This window comes from Falco biarmicus, chromosome 6 (assembly GCF_023638135.1).
Source record: "Falco biarmicus isolate bFalBia1 chromosome 6, bFalBia1.pri, whole genome shotgun sequence".
Lineage (NCBI taxonomy): Eukaryota > Metazoa > Chordata > Aves > Falconiformes > Falconidae > Falco > Falco biarmicus.
Window position 1 is genome coordinate 84122987 of NC_079293.1, and position 15956 is coordinate 84138942.

A 15956-nucleotide genomic window follows, 5' to 3' on the forward strand; every position below is an offset into this window, starting at 1 on the left:
AGCTTAGACATAAAATGTGGCAGAGATATTGAATAAATTCTCAAGCAGTTGGCAAATCTTGAGCTTTTTGTTATTACAGCTACGCAGCCAGCAGAATAAGACCTACCCTGTAAGAGGTAGGCTGAACAGGTTTACGTGAATGAACCCCTATGCTTGTCTTTAAGAAGAGTAGTGCAGTGGCATGGTACTGGTAATCAGGAGAAAGATGCCTTCAGGTTATTCTTGTTGATCACCACGAGCTTCTGCACAAACCTTCAAGTTTTCTATGAGTTTCAGAAAAAATAAAAAAATGCAGCCAATATTCTACCTCCAGGATTTCCCTGCAGAATAATTCAGTCTTTCTATAGCAGAAGTGAGAATCCAACAATTTGAATTCAATTTCTTGAAAAGTGTGGTTTCCCTTCTGAGTTTGATATGCTGGCTGGGTTTAGTTTCAACAAGTCATTTCCCTCTGTGAGAGTAAACCTAGGGAAAGAAGTAAATTGTTCTGATTAAATTGCCAGCATTCATTATCATTTTACTACTTTCTCCCTTGTATGTTATGCTGGTTTATGTCTCAGTTGCAGTGGCATTTAAAATAATTTATGAGTCGGTAGGCTGCAGCGTTTATGTCTGTGTTACAGTTGTTCTTTCTTTTATGTTCCTCACACATTTCTGTAAAACTTCCACCTTGGTTTGCATTTCTAATTTTCTGGAAGTGAACTATAAACATGGAAATATAGCAGTGGTTTAAAATGACCTGTATTTACACATGCTGACATACTCTCCTTACGCAGAAAACAGCTCTCCTCACATACTTGCTTTAGGGACTGTGGCGCTGACAGCTTATTGTGATTGTTTCTGGAGTGCCCTGAGATTTCAGTCACTCAGTTCTATCTGGAGAAAGCTTCTAACCAAGCCGTCTCAGGAAATCATTTTCATGCTGGCTGGATCTTTATGGCTTCAATACTACCAAAGGTGCCTCAGATGAATCCTGAAACAATGCTGACTCCTGCTTTCATATCCTGAAATTAGGACATGGTATCTTGCATGCTGTTACACAGCTGGCCATATTCAGTCACAGTTGGTGTTGCCTTTCATTATGTGTTGGCCATATTCCAACTTTACTTAGATTTTTTTTTCAGGTATTTTGTATAAGGTGAAAGGTTGTGGGTTTGTTGGGGTTTTTTTTGTTTGTTGGGGTTTTTTTTTCAGATGACAGATTTTCTATTAATAAAATACTGAAAACAAATTTTCTGGTTTAGTAGTTAAAAGCAAATTGTCTCAATTCAGAAGTGGGTTACTAGCTCTGAACTGGAGAAAAGATTCATGTTCCCTGTTGTATCAAAAATCTTCCCCAGTCGTAACTGATGGGCAGGAAAACAATCCCAAAAGACATTTATCATGCTGGAGACGATATCAAGTCTGAGGAGAATCCTTTTCTGCAGATACCAGTGGCACAGCTATTCCTTGGCAGGACATTTTTAAATTAGTGCCAAAATTCAGAGTACCCCAAAGGAATTGGAAGTGAACTGTATTCAGTTTTGGCCTAAAAGGAAAAAAAAAATACATGAATTCATATGATTAACTTCTGCAAATTTTATTACAGTCCACATCTCTTTCCTTATATAAACATTTGCCATTTAGACCCTGATGTGGCAGTGGGGAAACAGTGAGCAAAAAAGTAAGAGGTTAAAGCACCAAAACCTATAATCCTTGCAATATAGTAACAAAGTTTTCAGAAAGACAGAAATTAAATTATCTTTTTTTTTTCTTTTTTCTTCTTGATACCAAGTTAACAAGAACAAAGCCATTCATGCAAGTAAATCTAATGGTTTGCTTTAGATTTACACTGCACTGTCATGCTACCTCTTAAGGGATTATATGTATGAAGAAATAATAATGTGCTTTACTGCCCACAAATGTTCAGCGCATTAAACAGAATTTGTCAGTTCATCTGAACACATTACATTAGTCAAGAAGAACATCATCATTTTGCATAGCAAAGGTACATTAGCTAAGCTGTTCGGGCTGTCAGAATCTTAAAATCTTTCCTCTTCAAAATGCAAGAGTAATGGTCACTATGACATGCATTTGTCATTTAACACAAGTAATGCTTTTGCTTTGGTAGCTTTTAGCAAAATATAGATGTTTGCAAAGGTTGTGGTACAGGTCGGCTCTCTAGTACAAAACGCAAATTCTAACACAATTGCTGTAACTTTCAAGCAGGAACTAGATGATGTCTGATCTAAGAAGAGCCAGAGGAAATGGCCATTCTTAGAATGTTTTACAGCAGTATATTTATGTTGATTATTTATTTTTAAAAAAGTGTTAAAATTTATTTGTATTTTTTAAATACTCATAAATGTGATTTTTTTTTTTCTTTTTTTTTTCTGCATTTAAGTATCCATCTGTAGCTGTGATATTGACAGAATCTACTATCTCAAACAGAAGTTTAACTCCAGGGCACTGGTGGGTTTTTTTATACAGTAGTGACGCAGAAATATTTGCTCCTATACCTTATCTCTTGAAAAATTATTCAAGCTCTTAATCCAAAGCTAATAAGAACTTGCATTTTTATTTATTTATCTGTTCTTTTATTTATAGATTTTGGTAGTAGGTTAGAGTAGAAGAGTAGCTTTGACAAAAAGAACAACCGGTTCAAAGCATACGTAATTAGTGACTGCGGCTGTCATGAGTTCATGGCGTAAGCAGTTGCACAATCAGCCAAATCTTACAGTGCTTATTTTCCTAGTCCCTTTGAAGTGACCTGGCCTGACATTATTTCAGAAACATCACAGCTTAGACGATTGTATATCTGTGGCTGGTTTGTTGAGTTATTGGTTCATCCATAAAGATAGGGTACTATTGTGCTTTAAAAATAAGATCAATAACGAAAATTAATTTTCTGGAGACAATTTCCTCTTGTTTCTAGTTATTTAACTGAGTCTATGCAGTACCTATTGATGGTAAGGAGACCACGTAGACTGGGGTTCAATTTATTCATTCATAGTTTCTTACATATTTGTAAATAGACTAATTACTTGGAGGATAAAAGCAAACTGGTCATTTGTAACTCGCATCCTGAAAGAAAGTGTACTTTTTGTACTAGAATTAATTTTTTGGAGGATTTGTGATTTAAATGAAAGATGGAAATATTTACATACTTAAATTTAAGTTTACAAAATATACTTATTCTCAGCTGAAAGTCCCTCTAGGGTATAGTGTACAAATTTCTTCTTTCATTAGATACATTGAAAAACCAAGTGGAGTGATTATGGCTGAGTTCCATTCCCTCTGAAAAAAAAACATTTTTTTTTTAATCAACAAAGATCTTTCCATACCTTTTTATGGAGGGAAGGCTATCAGGTTTTGGAATTACAAATTTGTATTTCCTCTGGCATTTTAAAAAAAATCTTGGGGTTTCATGTACTGTACTTCACAAGACTGATCATGTCTAACTTTTGAGGACTGACTAGTTTGCAGCAGTAGGTGGTATGTGAGATACAGACTTCAGGAAGAACATGATTTCCATAACCACTTCAAAGGAAATACATTATAAATAAAATACGTTTCTCTGGGGGCTTACAAAACCATTCTGTTTATAATTTAAGTTGGATTAAGCTAAATAATATAGTACAGTAAAACCCTCAAGGGAAAAATACTTCATTTAAGTTTCAACATTACCTTACTTCCATTAATTGGAAGTATTTTACTCTGTCTTTTAATAGTTTATTTTTCACTGAATATGTATAATTAAAAGTATTGTCATTATAACAAGAGTGATTTTTTCCCATTTTGCGTTCCAAGCCCTTCTGTTCAGTAGATCAGTATAGTTTTATTTGTCTACCTTCCTTCATTTCTGACTGCTTTATTCCTGGTGACTAACTCTCTGAGCATCAGTGTATGACAGAAGATTACCATCGCTGTGTCACGCATGTTCAACTTAATCAAACTCATAGTTGACCTGAGACTCTTAACCAGCCTGTTGTTTTGCATCAAAACCAGTTAGCGTGAGGCTTTCTTCTGTTGGAATATTTTAGGGTCTGCTCATCCAAACCGTGCAGCTTGCTTCTTCCAGTATGTTCACAGGAGTAACTGTTGAGTAGGAGCTGCAACACAAGCAAGAGAACCATTAGTCTCCTTACTTTATAAATGTAACTTGGAGGCAAAGAGGATATGCTGTACATGCATGCATACATGCGTACATGCATGTGTGTGTATTTTGTGTATCTACGGTTTTAAGGTCATACTTGCGTGTGCATGTGATTTGCTGGTGTACATGTTTTCCTTTCTTTTCTTGCCATAAATTTATGCCTATTCAGTTTCATATGGGAACCTGATAATGACATTCCACTTTAAGTCATATGAAGATGACTTCCAGGAGAAGGGTGACTAGGATAGTATTGGAAAACCTCAGTGAACGACCTAATTGTAAGGGTGATTTATTCCACTTCCTTTTTCACTCCATGACAAGAGACCATCCAGGCTGAACTAAATCAGGTTATTGTTCTTAACAGCATGGAAGGCAGTAAATCTGTAGTGTCAAGCTCCTCTAATATTGACAGCTTTGCAATAAGGGTTTCTGTAGAAACAGTCTGAGCACATATAAGCTTACAGAAGCTGAAGCAGGTTTTATAATAGAAGCAGGCCAGTCCCATGTGCAATGTTTATTTCTACTTTAAACTCAGCTTTAAACCAGTCACTAACTTCAAATTAATCCCCATTTAAGGGGATTATATGAAGCACAAGCTTTGTGTCTCATACAAATTAATTTCAAGTGATAGAGTATTTTTTCCATGAGGAAAAAAAATCTTTACAGCTAAATGTTAACAATATTGAAATATGAAAAAGAAAGAAGGCATGCACAAATTTCCCCCTAATTTATAAAATGTTTTTTTTTTTTTCTTAAAGAGTACTTTCAAAAGGCAATAGTAATTAAAAATAATGCTGCATTGAATAAAAACTTTGTTGACCTGAGAGTTTCATGCTAGACTGAATAAACCTTGAGGGGGAAAAAAGTAGTACAAAATCAAAGCTGAGACTCAGAATCTAAATTTTATATGAAAAAAGTAAGAATGCTTAGTCAAAAAAGTCTAAAGAAATTACTTCTGTATTTTCTAAAATTTTCATTAAGGCTTAACTAAGTTTACAGTTTCATTATGAAACATTTCTTTTTCCTTTCTGCTTTATAAGAATTTTTCCCCTCTAGTATTATTTGTCTGTTTTAAAACTAGCTTTTCTTCCTACTGTAAATGGTGATTAAATAATAGAGGTAATAAACTCTGTAATGAAGTACCAAATGCTGTACTGTGGCGAGTAGGAACTGATCGGAGTTTTTCTATACTGTTTTTCACTTTCTCCAAATGGGAGTACTGGTGGATGAAAAGCTGGAAATGAGCCAGCGGTGTGCAGCCCAGAAAGCCAACTGTATCCTGGGCTGCATCAACAGCAGCGTGACCAGCAGGTTGAAGGGAGGTGGTTCTGTCCCTCTGCTCTGGTGAGACCCCACCTGGAGTGCTGCGTCCAGCTCTGGGGCCACCAACATAAGGATACAGATCTGTTGGAGCGAGTCCAGCAGAGAGCCACAAAAGTGATCAGAGGGTTGAATCACCTCTGCTGTGGAGACAGGCTGAGAGAGTTGGGGTTGTTCAGCCTGGAGAAGAAAAGGCTCCAGGGGACCTTATAGCAGCCTGCCAGTACCTACAGGGGCCAACAGGAAAGCAGGAGAGGGACTTTTGACAAGAGCAGGTAGTGATATGACAAGGGGGTAATTGTTTTAAACTAAAAGAAGGTAGATTGAGACTAGATGTTAGGAAGAAATTTGTTACGATGAGGGTGATGAAACACAGGACCAGGTTGCCCAGAGAGGTGGTAGGTGCCCCATCCCTGGATCTATTCAAGGCCAGGCTGGATGGGGCTCTGAGTAACCTGATCTATTTGAAGATATCCCTGCTCTTTGCAGGGGGCTTTCACTGCATGACCTTTAAAGGTCTCTTCCAGCCCAGCTGTTTTCTATGACTCTGAAATTTATTCAAAATAATGAGGGTAAGGAATTGGCCATGAAGATGATCAGAGGGCTGGAGCACCTCTCCTATGAAGACAGGCTGGCAGTGTTGGAGTTGTTCAGCCTGGAGAAGGCTCCAGTGAGGCAGGGGGACCTTAAAGCATCCTTCGGGTGGGGGGGGATCAAGAAAGCTAAGAGAAGAGCTTTTTATAAGGGTATGTAATGGTAGGACAAAGGGTAGTGGCTTTAAACTGAAAAAGGGTAGATTTAGATTAGATATCGGGAAGAAATTTTTTACTGTGAAAGTGGTGAGACACTGTTAACAGGCTGTCCAGAGAAGTTCTGGCAGTGCTCAAGGCCAGGCTGGATGGGGCTGTGAGCAACCTGGTCTAGTGGCAGGTGTCCCTGCCCATGGCAGGGGGTTGGAACTAGATGATCTTTAAGATCTCTTCCAACCCAAACTGTTGTATGATTCTGCAATTAAATTACACCATGATTGATTTTTTTTTTCTTTCTTGTCTCCTATCCCTTTCCACCAACTTTAAAGTTAATGGAGAATAATTTTATGATTTTAATAAATATAAATACATATATCACCATGTATGTTGTTTAGCTCTCTGGCTGGGATGGTGTCGTGGTTCATCTGGGATAGAGTTAATTTTCTACCTAGTAGCTGGTATAGTGCTGTATTTTCAATTTAATATGACAGTAATATTGGTAACACACTGATGGTTTAGCTGTTGCCAAGCCGTGCTTACCCCAAGTCAAGGACTTTCCAGTTTCCCAGGCTCTGCCAGTGAGCAGGCACACAAGGAGATGGGAGGCAGCAGGGCCAGGACAGGTGATCTGAACTAACCAAAGGGCTATGCCATACCATAGAGCATCATGCCCAGTATATAGACTGGGGGCAGCTGGCCAGGAGTGGCTGATCGCTGCTCGGGGACTGGGGACTGACTGGGTGTTGGTCAGCAGGTGGTGAGCAATTGTATAGTGCATCCCTTGTCTTTCTTGGCTTTTATTCCCCTCTCTCTTTCTTTGTTATCTCCCTTTTCATTAGTAGTAGTAGTAGTAATATATTTTACTTTGTTTCAGTTATTAAACTGTTATCTCAGCCCATGGGTTTTACCTTTTTCTTCCCCATTGTCCTCCTTATCCCACTGGGGGAGTGGGGCAGTGACCAAATTGCTCTGTCTTGCTTAGTTGCTGCCTGGGGTTAAACCATGACAGATGGTTTGTGGTAGGCTGAGCAAAAAGGTAGCTCCTCATTAAAAATCTGAAAGTTGTGTGCAACGGAAGTCCATCTGTCTGTAGGTAAATGTATGCTTGTATTTTGTATATTGCAACATGCCAAGGTAGTTCAGGTCCTACTCTTAAGGCTGACTGCTTAGTCATAACAAAGGAAAAAAATCCCTTGGAGTAGTTCAGGTTGGTAGCACACAGTGGAGAGGTGGGCTGGGAGGGCAGCAGTCACTTGGTCCCTTTTCCCAGCTCTTCCTGCAGCTGTGTCACCCTCACAGTGCCTACTCTTCTCCAGAGCCACGGTAATAGGAGGCGATGGTTATGTTCTCTTTGTAACCTCTCACGTGCAAGGACTTAAGGAGGACTTTCTAGTCATTATTGTAGTGATATAATCTGAGGATCTTGCTGAGGTGTCCAGATATAGTTGTCATAGAGGTTCATAGCTAAAGCTGTGAGCTAACTGGAGTTTAACAAGGAACTGCAAGGTTTTGAGATGAGGCTTTGTTCGGAGTTTGCAAATGTGTCTGTTTGACTAGTTGTGCACTTGTCGTGCTCTGTCTTCAAACACCCAGAGTTGCCACCCAGCCATGCTCTGAATAACACCAAGGCACTAGATTCACATGTTTTATTTGGAGTACAAGTCACAGGAGAGCATAGTTGCAAGTCCACCATACCTGTTGTTTCAATGTAATTTATAAAATCACCTTTCAAATGGACAGTTAATGTGGAAATGAAAATCTTTTAATTCTGAAAGGTCCAAAAGTTTCATTACGGAGTATTTTCAACCTTTTTTACGTATGATAACATCTTGCTTGGTCTGCTTTTTCAGTTGCATTGCTCTGAGCAACAATCTTATCTCACATTTGTGCCTTTCATACTATATAGCATCTCATGATGCTATAGCACTGTTTTGAAATATCTCCTTTTTTATTATTATTGTTTTGAACACTGTAGTGAATAAGTGAAAGATTGCAGTACTAAAGTCAGGTATACTTCAAGGTTCAAACATATAAAATTGTTTTTAACACACATATGTAATGTAAAACATACTGTATTTTATAAATATGTTAGGTATCTCTTTCTTGTTTTCTTACTTAGCCTGGGAGTTTTCTGGGGAGTGTATTGTGTCTGATGTGTTTGTGGCTGCTATCAAAATACAAGTAATAAAAGCTATCATAGTGGAGGTGTCAGTCCAGCTGCAGTAGTAATCAATGTTGCTTTGAAGCAGAGAGTGTAGGAGGAAAAGAAATGATCCAAACAAAAAAGCTGCATTTATACTTTTTCCCTAGGATTTTTCAAGCTTTTTCTATTTTAGACATCAGAAGAGTAAGTCATTATAAAACTGAGCTTTATATTCAGTTCTTGGGCACAGTGTATCGCTTGTGCATGAAAGCTAGAGGGGTTCACAGTTAGCTCTAGCAAGATGGTCACTGCTGATTTGCCTGGTGCTGGGTGAATTCAAAGGTTATGCTTTCTTTCCAGTGGATATCTTCTGAAAAATGCCCATGTGTTTTTTGGATACTATTGCAGAGCTGATCCTACCAAGTAAGGTGCCAAGGGCTGATTCCCTAAGGTGTAGCGACTCTTAACGTCAGTCCCTGTATTGATTTAAATCTAACTTAATACAGTTGTTTGTATGTGACAATAAAAAAGATTCCTCGATGTTCAAAGCATTTTAAAATCTTTCTTGGATCTCTGTTCAGTGAGGATTTTGAATAGGTGACCTTGAATGAATCTCGTTGTTTCAGAACAAATGAAGCAGGTCCTAACGTAGGCTCGCAGCATGCACTGGTACAGTGTGCATGGGAGAAGAGTTAAGAGTCACATTCACTGCAACCTGTAATTACATTGTTGATGCATTTGTAAAACTTATCCTAGTGATTAATAGAAAAGCAGAAATTCATAGTATGCCTCTATAGTCTTAAGTGGAAGATATTCCATCCCTTATGTTATTTATATTAACAGGTTGACTATGTTGACAGTCTGATACTAAGGAGTGGAGCTTATGAGTGATTTTTTCCTAGGTGTAAAATGAATGATTCACCATGAATTCTTCAATTTCAGTTTTCTCAAAAGTAAATAATTAAATAATTCATTTAATTAATTAAAAGAATTGTTGTTGCTTTGATGCTTATCTTAAAGCGAACCGAAAAGTATTTTCAACAACAGCACAGAAAATCTGCAGTGTCACACTGTGGGCCAAGGGATGCCCAAGATGGTATTGCAGCTCTTGGGAAAGATAGAGAAGTACAACTGAAAGCAGAGCATACTGTGGCATGGTGACAAGGACTTGGACTCAGTAACCCCCATGCCCTGTATTTCTGTTTGTAACTGGCAGTTTTCCCAAGCATTTTCAAGATTTGTTTCAGTTTGTGCTCGCTTTTTAACATTTGCCTCATAGATTTTTCCACTGCTATGCGATAGCTGTGGGGTCTGACGACCACGGTCTCAAAGTCTGGTGTGTAATCATTGACCATCTCCTACGTGATCGCTAGGTGACAGAGCTGCAGGCAACACAGCTTGCAAGAGAGGACTTTTCAGCATGATTTCTGATTTTCAGGGGAGCTCTAGGCACCATCCTGTACTACTCATCTAAGGTTATTGCAGCCCCGGTGTGACTGTGCGAAGGGTTTTGAAGAGGCTCAAGCAGGCTGAAAAAGATGTATTGGGCTACTCGTTGGGTGGCATTTACCAGCTTGAGTGACTTGTGAAAGCAAACTTGAGAAGCAACGTTTTGACATGCAAATTGTCAGTGGCATTTGTATTAAATGGATATAATTTCTGCCATCAAAAGTACTGAGCTAGATCTTCAGGCTGTGTTACTCTGAATAAATTTTAAAACTGTTTCTTCCCTTCTGAAACATTAGTGGACATTGCATGGTTAATAAGAACTAGGTGTACCAAAAGGCCCTTGAGGAAAGAAACAGGTGCTTTGTGTCAGTTGTGTTTTTTTCATATGGGGAACATCAAGCTGAAGATTGACTGTAATATACTATATCATTTTATTTCTCTCTCCATCGAAAACGTTGCATTCTATATACCCAAGTATTACCTAGTGTGTCTCAGGGAGAGGATGTGGACCTTTAGGTTTCTGGTCTTTTGTTTGTGTGAGCCAGTGACTTTTAGATGAGCTGCATTTTTGCTTCAGATCCATGCATGCATCTGTAGAGATCCCTTTTCCTCTAAATGGCAGCCAAGGTTGACTAGTCATTATTATCCATCTTCTTTATGCATCTGTCTTTTGGGGACTACTTGGATTATATGCCTAAAACACAGTCACGATTAAGAAAGATTAAAGTACTGACAAATCCATTTTCTTACTACTCTTCTTTTTAATTGGGGAAAACTCAGAAACCTAAGGAGTACCAATCCATATATCCCTTTTTCTCTCTAGCCAACATGTGTTGCATGACCAGTGGTTCTATTAGCGATTTTTTGGTTATCTGTAATTGCTGAGGAGGCCTTTGGGACAAACTTTACCAAGTAGCTACCAAAAATATATAGGGTTGTGCAATGCATTAGATGTCATTAAATACCTGAATTAGATCCCTAGTGCACTCATGTACGATGATTACTGCTTTTAATATGTATCGACAGTTTTAATTCTAAAAATTTAAGCTCAAGCTCTGTAGTAGCCACTGTCATTAATTTGCTTGACCGTTTCTCAGTACATATAGGGATTCATTGAAGGTGGTCAATAATTAGTGGAATATTTGCTGAAGTTTCTTCCTCTTTTTAAAGATGGTTTAAAAATTTTATTTCAGTTATTTCAGTGAGTCTGATTAGCTTTGGCAATGTAAATGAAGGAAAAGAGCACATATTGAACTGGGAAGAAATATCTGCATTCTGGGCCCTGATTTCTGCTAACGCTGCCCATGGAGTAGAGCAATTCTACAGGAGAGTGTCTATCACTTATACTAAAGTAGAGAATCAAGGAAATAAAGCTTCAAAACCTTCAAGACAAGAAGGTAGGGAGCTGCCTAGAGAAGAGGAATATATTTAGAAAAATGATTTGAAGTTGCTGCAACTTATTTCTAGGAGGTGGGGTGGGGAGGGAGAGAAAAGATGTTATATTTAACAACACAGAGGATATAGGACTTCATCTTTTAAAAGTCCTGTGGAGGACCCCTATATGCTAAACTACACAGAATTTAATCTGCCTCTGAAAGATGAAAGGATGAGGTGAGCCTGCCAGAATTTAAGCCTCTGCTTCTAGGGAGTCTGGGTTTTTCTACCATAGTGATCCGATCTCAAACTTACTTTCACTGTCTATAAATCCCTCTAAGTCATTGCTTTAAAGAATTGTATACAAACTGACTGTATCTTCATGAGGTAGCGAGGAGTCTCCATTATTTCAGTGCAAGGACCAAGAGGATTGTGAGTCAGGTATTTGAGAAAAACAGACTATTCTTGGTTGGTTTCTTCTTACTCAGTCCTTTTCCATTTAGGATACTTACAGTATACACAAATAATACAGCTTTGATTTTCCAGTTCAGTTTCTCCTGTAAAGATCCCAAATTTGGGGGTTATATATTTCTTACGTATCAGATTTAGAAAGTTCCCTGCAGATTAAGCCAAAGGGATTTCTTTCCTGATCTGTATATTTATGTATGTATGCATTTGTTTCTTTTATTTGTTGTACTTGCCTTCATGACTACAAGTTTAAAACTAGTGGAATTCTATTGTTCCACTTTCGTGAGGCTTAAATAAGCATAAGATAATGAAAACACAGAAAACCAGGTGACTTCTTTCCTATTATCTTAATAATTAAAAAAGGCTGGACATTGTATTCAGAGTTTTATATGTACATGCAGTATGTTTTGTTTGTTTGTTTTTAGTTTAATAGTATTGTATACAATTAATATGAATGGAAACATCTTTTTTTTCTTGAGATTTATGATTAAATGTAATAGCACATATTTTCATTTTAGTGATAATCTGTGCATTCTCTATCATCACAAACTGACTTAAAGTTAAACATAATAAGAATATAATTTTTTGCAATTTTTTAAGTTTTAAAATGCTTTTGGTTTTTTAATTATTATTATTTACTCTGAATTTTTCATATAGTGTGATATAAATAAACTAGTGACTTCTTTTATCTAGGAATGAATTGTTCTGTGAGCTATCTAGTTACATCAATTTTCAGAAGAACAGCAAACATTCTTCTGCATAACAGCAGATAGAATAAATGAGACTTTAATGTTTTGGTTTCAGTACTGCTTTCTCTTCAGCATTTTTTGGTGGTCTGGCTGTTGGTGAGCTATACACATAGATTTATATTTCCCACCTTTATGTGCTTGTTGTCATAGATGGAAAGCACATGCCAAATAGTAGCCAGGTCTTTACTTTTCATTCATTAAATTTTAAAATTATTAAAATGATTTAAAAAATTAAAATTGATTATGCCTTTTTTTTATAAGGCAGATGTAATAACACTATCTTAATGACAATTGTTTGAAAGAGTCATTAGTTTATGGGTTTCTGGAAGTGTCTGAAGATTAAACATTCAACAAGAAGTTTTAGATATTTCTTTTTTAGAATAAATTAACCTATTTCTGAGAGGTTTCCTTCTTCAGAATACCAAACTAACTAGTCGTTGGTAATGGCTGTAAATTCAGTTTTAAGTGAGGATTGGGTCAGAGCGAAGTACATGATTTCTAAGATGTGCACCCATGGGAGGGATGTGAAACCAGGATTTTTCTGCCCCGTTTACAGGGAGCTGAGTAGCAGCAGCAGTATTACACTAGGAAAATCTGTACATTCCTTCATTTCTCACCTTTGTGCAGATGTATGAAAAGCAGGGGTGTCACAATAGTCCACCTTATCTATTTTTGATCCAAAAATACCAAGCACAAACAGTGCTTTTATGTATGCAAACACACCTCAGAAAAACATGGGCATCTGGCTGACAGGGACTGAATGGACTTATACCTTGCTTCACAAATTAATAGACCAAGGAAGCAGAACATTTATATGATATTGTTAATCTCAGAACAGTACGGGTGACTATCATCTACAACTTCTGATAATGACTGGATAGGAAGCATGGATAAACTGTGGGAGACTGGCAGCTCAGATTGGAGTTCAGCAGGCAAGGACTTGAGAGCGCAGCTGTCTGAAGGCAAGCACGGCGCTCTCTTATCCACAGGTGCAGATGTCTGTATCAAGGTATCTGTTGCTATGCTTAGCCCTCCACAGAGGTATATGACAAGCGGGAGGAGTGGATATGCTCTAAGCTTCAATATGATTTTAAAGGAGTTTAATAATTGTCATAGATAAGTATTGCAAGGAAGAAATTCTACAAAATCAACAGGACGGATGTGTGATCTGTTCGGAGTGTGACTTCTTACAGCAGATTGCATCAGAGCAAGTTAGCAGCTAATACAAGAGAGATTGCTATAGCTCAAAAATCCTGTAACATGAAAGTACAGAGGTGTAATGACAATATGATTTCATTATTCCATTTTAATAGTTGAGAAGTAAATTCTGGTGTAACATTAAACCCCAAACAGTAACAATACTATGGCCAGGGTCCTTCCTGATCTCTACAATCAGGATTGGTCTTTCTAAATGTATGATTTATTTAGTTTTTAATAAACTATTTCCTGTTACAAAGGCTGAAATAGTAAAACAGTAGAACATACATCAAAACTCTTAATCAGGCATTGTTTAGAGACTTTTCTAAATATGGATCATAATACTCTATCTAGTAAACAATAGGGTTTGCAAACACAAAGCACTTCTTGTTTTATTGTAGACATGTTGATTGATTGCTAGATGCTGTTCTCCATCACTTCTAGTGCTGCCTTTCCCATAGCAATATTGTAATATTTTTTGGCTATGAACTGATCACTTATCACATAAGTAAAGAAACATGTCCAGTATTGTGTTCTGTTGTAGAAGGGGGTTCCTGAAGCACCGACACTCCTGAGGAAGGACGAAAAGCGTTGAGGCAAGGGATTGTGCTTGTTCTTTGTTTCTGTGAGAATTAATTCCTCATGTTCCGACTAATTTCTAGGAAAAGTTTTTTTACTTCCCATATAAACATTATCTTCATAGAAATTTCTATTATGCTGAAGAAGCCATATGTTTGTAAAAAGACCTAGTCCCTAGAGGACAACTTGAAATATTACTCCCAGATGGATCAGCCTGAACAATGCATTGCCAAAATGTTACCATGTTTAGAGACCTGCCCATTAAGCGATACTGCCAGTAGTGTTTATGACATTTTTGTTGTGCAGCTGCAAATAGCATGTGGTATTCTTTTCTGTTCACTCCTGCATGCCTTGTAACACTGAAGTAGTCTCTTTTGTTCTGCATGAAGTTTCCTCTGTAAATTGCTTTCCTTTAAAAATAAAGCCTATGCCATTCTGTCGGTCCCTTCCTAGTCAGTCTGAAAGGGAACAAGTTAAGGGAATTCATCACAGTGGAAGCAGATGAAGAGCTTCAGGAAACTGGTGAGCAAATAGATGAACTCTCATTGAGCTCAGCTGCTGCTCATGAGCATGCAGGAGGGAGATACTCTGAATGATGGAGAAAGTTGCTTAGTTTTCACCCATTGAGAGGCATAAGGAACCTCCACCCTACTCAAAATTTATTATATGTCTGGAAAAAATCTCTGATATGCTGCAAATGCTGTTGCCAGTCACTCAGCCATTAAGAAGTCTTCTTCCACCAGATTTTAATCTTTGATGAGGTGGAGAAGAAATGTAATATTTTTGCAAAAATAAATAATTAAACAAGGGATATTTTACATTTATATCAGTTCTATTTCTTGCTGTTTCTGTTGGAGTAAGGTCACTTTTTAAATAAGCAAAATACTAACTGTGGCTTCCCATCTCTTAAAAGTGAAACAATATCTAAAACGTACCTTTATAAATGTATCATCAACATGATATTGTAGTTGTCACCTTGTCAATCTGCACAACACATTTATTCAGTCTGCCAAAAGACTATTGCTATCTCTTAGTCCGCTAACTTTCTTCAGGTAGTGAAAGTAAGCTCCTTCCATCTTCCATGCTTTTATCTTCCGTGCTTTATCACCTGTACTTGAGACTCTTTGAACTTACTGTCAATCCATTATTATTCATTCTCTACTTATGCGGTCTTCAATTATACCCATGATTTTCACTAGGGCTACCGAAGAATTCTTAATATAATGTGTTTCAGAGCTGGCTTGGGCTAAATACCTTCAAATGCTAAGAATCTTTTATAAAAGTTCAGAACCTTTTTCAGCCTAAATATGCATACAGATATATATATATTTTAAGTAAAGAAGGAAATCAATCTGAACGATTTTAATTCTATGTAGGCAGTGTATCAAAGATTAGAGATAGTGAATGGATGGCTATGTTGTACTTAAAAAAAAAAAAAAAAAGAGAATAAACTGGTTTCAATGAAATTTTCGGGGGGTGGAAGCAGGGGGAGGGAGGGAGAACACAGATTCAGAAAGTACCAACAGGAATCCGAAGAAGTTGGTCCACCTCATAAGGAAATAAAATAAAATAAGGCATTCATACCGGGGTGGTTTAGCCTCGAGAAGAGAAGGCTTCAGGGAAACTTCATTGTGATGTTTCAGTACTTAAGGGGAGTGTATAGGAAAGATGGAGAGTGACTTTTTCCCAGGGCTTATAATGATAGGACAAGGGGTAATGGTTTAAAATGAAAATAGATTTTCATTAGATATAAGGAAGAAATCCTTAACTAAAAGGGATGGTGAGACACTGGA

General features: G+C 37.5%; 1 protein-coding gene across 4 annotated transcripts in view; it reads left to right on the top strand.

Annotated features, from left to right (window-relative positions):
* Positions 1–15956, top strand: part of CHRM3 (cholinergic receptor muscarinic 3) — a 285906-nt gene that overhangs the window by 155371 nt on the left and 114579 nt on the right. The gene's annotated exons all lie outside the window — the stretch shown is intronic.